This window comes from Dipodomys spectabilis, unplaced genomic scaffold, assembly GCF_019054845.1.
Source record: "Dipodomys spectabilis isolate Male_0828 unplaced genomic scaffold, ASM1905484v1 ptg000147l, whole genome shotgun sequence".
Classification (NCBI taxonomy): Eukaryota; Metazoa; Chordata; class Mammalia; order Rodentia; family Heteromyidae; genus Dipodomys; species Dipodomys spectabilis.
In genome coordinates this window covers 7,084,317-7,090,316 of record NW_024870824.1, presented here as the reverse complement: position 1 = coordinate 7,090,316, position 6,000 = coordinate 7,084,317, and positions in this window count along the sequence as shown.

The following is a 6,000-nucleotide window of genomic DNA, read 5'->3' as shown; positions in this document are numbered from 1 at the left end:
AAGGCAAGCACTCTACCACTGAACCACCTTCCCAGCCCCCAAAGGATTTTTAACAAGAAAGAATGAGTAAAGTTATTCTGGGGATGAATGGATTCATTTTGGAATAAATACGAAAGAATAAATTAGGTGCTGGGAAGTTGGCTCAGTGGTAGAGCGCTTGCCTTGCATGCCTGAGGCCCTGGGTTCGATTCCTCAGCACCACATAAGCAAAAAGAAAAAAAAACCGGAAGTGGTGCTGTGACTCAAGTGGTAGAGCGCTAGCCTTGAGCTGAAGAGCTGAGGGACAGTGCCCAGGCCCAGAGTTCAGGCCCCAAGACCGGATCCCCCCCCCCAAAGAAAAGAATAAATTAGAAAGTCATAATTTACAGAGTTATAAATTACCCCTAATAGGTATCTTTAATCCCTTACTATGATTAAATTTGTCCTCTCACCAATAGGACAAAATTTTGAAGATATATATTGAAATATTAAGGATACATTGTTTGCAGATGACACTAACTCTGCCATTAGAGTTGGGAGACCCAAAGGAAGAGTGGAATAAGAGGCAAAGGTGAAAGGTATATTAAAGAAAAAAAGTGTGTGTGTGTGTGTGTGTGTGTGTGTGTGTGTGTGTGTGTGTGTGTGTGTGTTGAGAAAAATTCAAGGCTGGTGCTCAAAAGATAATAGCTCACCCAAATAATCTTGCCTAGATTTTAGCTCTAGCAGAAGCCATCTCTATAATTTACTTGGAATCTAGGTCAGTGATATGCATAATAGATTTTCAATAAATGCTTTTTGGTAGATAAACAAATAAATTTATTAATTGTAAAGAGAGTCCAGGAAAGGTAGAGTCTTAAAATTACTAATCTCTGGTACTACTGGAAGTGTCTAGGAACCAAATGAAAATGAATGCAAATGGATTCCAAGGTAGAAAGATGATCAAATTGGATACGCAAACTGACACTGCCTGAGGATTTGGGAATAAGAAAATAATTTCTTCTTGTCCTTCTTCTTGCCTCCAGAGTCAAATCAACCTCAGAGTTCCTGTTGACCTCAAGACAGGAAGCCAAATACATAGATCAGGAAGATGGACAGGAGGGGTTTTGAGACAGAACCATCCATCCTGAGGACATCTCATTTTTCCCCAATCCAGTATACAAAAGAAAATGAATGATATTGTTGTGCATGCATGTATTATCTAGTTACCACAATATAGAACAGATACATCTGTGTTCACAGGTTATTTCTGCTGAGATCTACTTTAGGAAGCTTCTAGATTTGAATCTAAAAGTGATATCTGGAAAAGAGATAATAATTTGTGCTCACATAGCATTTTGCATCCAAAGGTCGCAAAACACTGTGTAAAGAAATAAGTATTATTATCCCAGATGCAGCAAGTCAGACAAAGGGGCTACTGCCCTTGTCAGCAAATTGGGGAATGGAAGCACTTGGATTCAGAACCCAGCCCTGCACTATAAATTATTGAATCATAGACTTTCCTGACTGGGATTTGGAACTACTAATAATGATATGTGTGTGTGTGTGTGTGTGTGTGTGTGTGTGTGTGTGTGTGTGTGTGATACTAGGCTCTAATCTTAAGAATTTTAGTATGTGTCCAAAACATAGGAAATGATTGCTTTTAAAACTACTGAATTTTAAGCTACGTGGTTGCTTAGAATAAGAAAAGTGGTTATGATAGGCTAATATGGCCATTGTACCAAACCTTATTCTAAGTGGGTGATAAGTATTAATTTATTTAAGATCTGCAACAACGTTAATAAAGTACTATTATCATTTTACCCATGTTACAGTTGAGGAAACTGAGAGGATTAGTTAAGCAAGTGACAGATGGCATTCAAATGCAGGCAATTTGTTTCCACCATCCCTTCTTGTAACTGGGTACTATGTGCCAAGTACTGTGAAAAGCATTCTGAATAAATTATCAAACTTAATTTTCTCAGACTCCTAAGAGGTAGAAATATTATTATTTCAATTTCATTGGGAAGAAGAAACAAAGACTTAGAAAGGTGAAGTTAGCTGGGCACCAGTAATTCTAGCTACTCAAGAGGCTGCGACCTGAGGATCATGGTTTGAAGCCAGCCTGGACAGGAAAGTCTGTGAGACCTTTATCTTTAATTAATTACCAGAAGGCTAGGAGTGAAGCTGTGTCCCAAGTGATAGACTGCCAGCCTTGAGAGAAAAAGCTAAGAGACAATGTCCAGGCCCTGAGTTCAAACCCTAATATCAGCACAATAAATAAATAAGTAAATAAATAAGCCTAAAGTGACTTGTTTAGCTTCAAAGGCCAGTGGAGGTAGAACCAAAGAAAAGTAGACAGAAGAGTACTGCTCAAAAAGTCAGGATTTGAGGGCTCCTCTTGCCAGTAATTGGGTGGTAAACCTTGAGCCCATCATTGTCTCCATGCATTTCTCTGTAAAAGAAGGATATTGAGCTGCATGGGTGCTAAAGTTCTTCCTGGTGCTGAAATTCTGATGTTTGGTATTCGTTGTTTATTAGTTGCTTTTTTAAAACCCCTAGAGGAAAAGAAATTAACCACACAGAACCTGAAAGTGACTCTGGAAGCCAAATTTAGAAAACAGATCTCAAAAGGAGAAGGGGGGTGGGGGTTACAAAATATCTTTATTTAGAAAGTGAGTCTGTCCTGCAAAGTGTTTGGCTTGATTTGTAGCACTTGGTGACTAGATGCAGGCCATGCATCTCTCCCTGCTTAGGCAGTTCAGGATGCAGTTAAGTTTTGTCACCTGGGGCAGTGATCCTTTTTGTCTGCTCAACTGGCCAGAGCTGGAAGAAGCCCATCTTGTGTGGGAGGGATCTGAGAGAAGCAGCCAAGCTTTTCATGTGGGTGTTCTATCTTGAATTCAGAATGTCTATACCATTCTGTCTACTTCTGTTTTTGTTCTTAGTGATCATTCTATAGTGACACAGCCCACTGTTACCATAAACCATTTTTTTTAAACAACCCTGTGGTAAGCCATGGTGTAGTGAACAGGGCTGGCTTCCATGGCTTCCTGTAGTTCTGTTCAAAAGTGTGAGCCTAAATTTGTGATAACTTTTGGCCAAAAAAAGTTCAGCGTAGCTTTGTGATCTTGGGAAACTGATTTCAATTGTTTCAATTCATTTCTCTATGTTCCTTACCTTTTTGTAATGATGTGAGTTATATAACCACTTACTCTCTGGTGTTATAAATTGCAAGTAGTATGACATATGTTAAAGTAGTTTGGAGAGATTTGAGGCCTTGCAGATGACAGTGAACAAGACACGCAAAGGATGCCTGTCATCTAGAAGAGTCAGGGGTGGTAGACATGAAGAACCACTCTGGCTTGCCAAATCAGGCCTTGCCTATTATTTTACCAAGTTACGAGACCTCTGTAAGTCTTTTTATTTCTTATTTTTATTTGTTGGTTCTTTTTGTTTTGGTGTCAGTCCCAGGTCTTGAATTCAGGGCTTGGCTGGTGTCCCAGAGCCTTATGTTCAAGACCAGAGCTCTACCACTTGAGCCATAGCTTCAGTTCTTGCTTTTGTGTGTGTGTGTGTGTGTGTGTGTGTGTGTAGGTTAATTGGAACTAAGAGTCTCATGGACTTCCTTTCCAAGAGTGGCTTTGAACTTCAATCCTCAGATCTTAACCTCCTGAATAGCTAGGATTATAGGCATGTGGCACTGGTACCCAATAGTCTTTTTATTTTATAAGATGCAACATTGTTGAAAGATAGAAACAATAATCATGGAGCTCCCAACACAGAATACACAACTAATAAATGGTGGCTGTTACCATTTTTATTATCAATTATTGAAGTATGATGTAAAGGTAGAAGATTCAGAGCATAAGGTCATATTCCCTAAGACATGCTACTAATTCATGTTGAACTCCAGGAAGAGGCCAGTATGGAATTGGGCTGCTCTTAGATACTAAATGCCCTCTCCTTCTACACTAAATGGCAAAAGCTAATTCTGGAAGCTTATCCATATATATATATCTATATAGATAGATATATATATAGATATATATATATCACCTTGAGGAAAATCAGATAGGTGCTGTCATTTCCTTTAGATATCTGCTTATGTTTCCACCTTCTGTGGTTACAAGAATTCTAGTGGTGTTCTATCAGACTATTGAAATCTAAGAGCATTCCTTCTCATTCTAAGACATTCTGAACATTTTATAGAACATTTTTATAGAAAAATAATTCTAGTACTGTTTAGCAGAAGGATCTGTGTGTGTGTGTGTGTGTGTGTGTGTGTGCCCGCGTGCGCATGCGTGCGCGTGTATGTGTACCAGTACTGTGCCAGAACTTAGGGCCCGGCCATAGCTTTTTTACTCAAGGTTGGTGCTGCTCTATCATTTGAGATACAGCTTTACTTCTAGCTTTTTGGCGGCTAATGGGAGATGAACAGTCTCATGGACTTGCCTGACGCTGGTTGGCACCAAACAGAGATTCTCAGATCTCAGCCTACTGAGCAGTTAGAATTATAGGCACGAGTCACCAGTGCCTTACTATATAATCTCATTTTAAAGTTAAAAATTTTCAAGAAATCTTGTAAAATAGTTGCTCTGGTTTAAGTAGTCTTTCAATAAGGGGGGGAGAAGCATAATAAAAATTCAACATAGTAAAAAATGTAAGCATCCTCTTTATTTTTTTAAATAGGTGGCACAATAAGCTTGAGACAAAATTCACAAGAGACAACAGGGAATAAAATGAAAGTATCCTTCCTCATCCCTCAGTCTCACACTCACTTCCCCAGAGCCAAGTAGTGTCTCAATTTCTGCTTTGTTCTTGCAAAGGTAATTTATGTACTACAAACGTTTACATATTTATCTTTTTTTTTTTTTAACAAGAGAGAACTGGTAGCCTGTCTGGTAAAACATCCTCTCCTCTCCCTTATTTTTAAACTTCACATCTTGTACTTTTTAAAAAAATGTGCTTAAAAAAAAAAAGAGGTTTTTGAGCCAGGCACTGGTGATCCTAACTCAGGAGGCTGAAATCTGGGGATCATGGTTTGAAGCCAGACAGGGCAGGAAAGCCCATGAGATTCATCTCCAATTAACCAGCAGAAATTTGGAAAAAGAGGTGTGGATCAAATGATAGAGCACCAGCTTTGAGTGTCCAGGCTCTGAGTTCAAGTCCTAGAAGTGACACATGCTTACGTGCACACATGCACACACACACACACACACACACACACACACACACACACACACAAAGAAGTTTTTCTTTTTTCTTTAGAAGAAGGTTGCCATACCTGAGGTTAAATTACCCAAGATTTATATATATATATATACTTGCTAATCCTGGGCTTGAACTCAGGGCCTGGGCACTGTCCCTGTCCCTAAGCTTCTTTTGCTCAAGGCTAGAACCCTACCCCTTGAGCCACAGCACCACTTCTGGCCTTTTCTGTTTATGTGGGACTGAAGAATCAAACCCAGGGCTTCATGCATGCTAGGCAAGCACTCTATCACTAAGCCACAGTCCCAGCCCTGAGAATGAATATTTTTATTTACCATGGCATCAACATTAGAAATCTTATTTCTTTTCTTTCCTTTCTTCTTCTCCTTCTCCTCCTCTTCCTCCTCCTCTTTCTTCTTTTTGGTGCTGGGAATCAAACCCAGGGCCTTGTGCACGTTAGGTAAAGTACTCTACCACTAATTGAATAACTATATCAAGAACCCTGCATTTTTAATATATAGAAAAATCTAGTGTGCAATAACTACATACTATGTCAAGATTCTCAACTCTTTGGTTGGAAATCTATGGTATAAATCAACTATCAATCAGAGCCAACATCAGATTTTAGTATTTGCTCTGTGCCAGACATTGTTCTAAGTGCATTATACATATTATCTCCTATCAGTCACGTCTTTCTCATCCTTCCAATCTCACTTTAAATGTTATCTCCCAGAGAAGCCTCTCTTTATCCAAGGTGACCTCCCTTCTCCCTTTCCATTATTCTCTATCGTTTCATCCTGAATCATTTCCTGCAGAATGCTCATCACTGGAAGC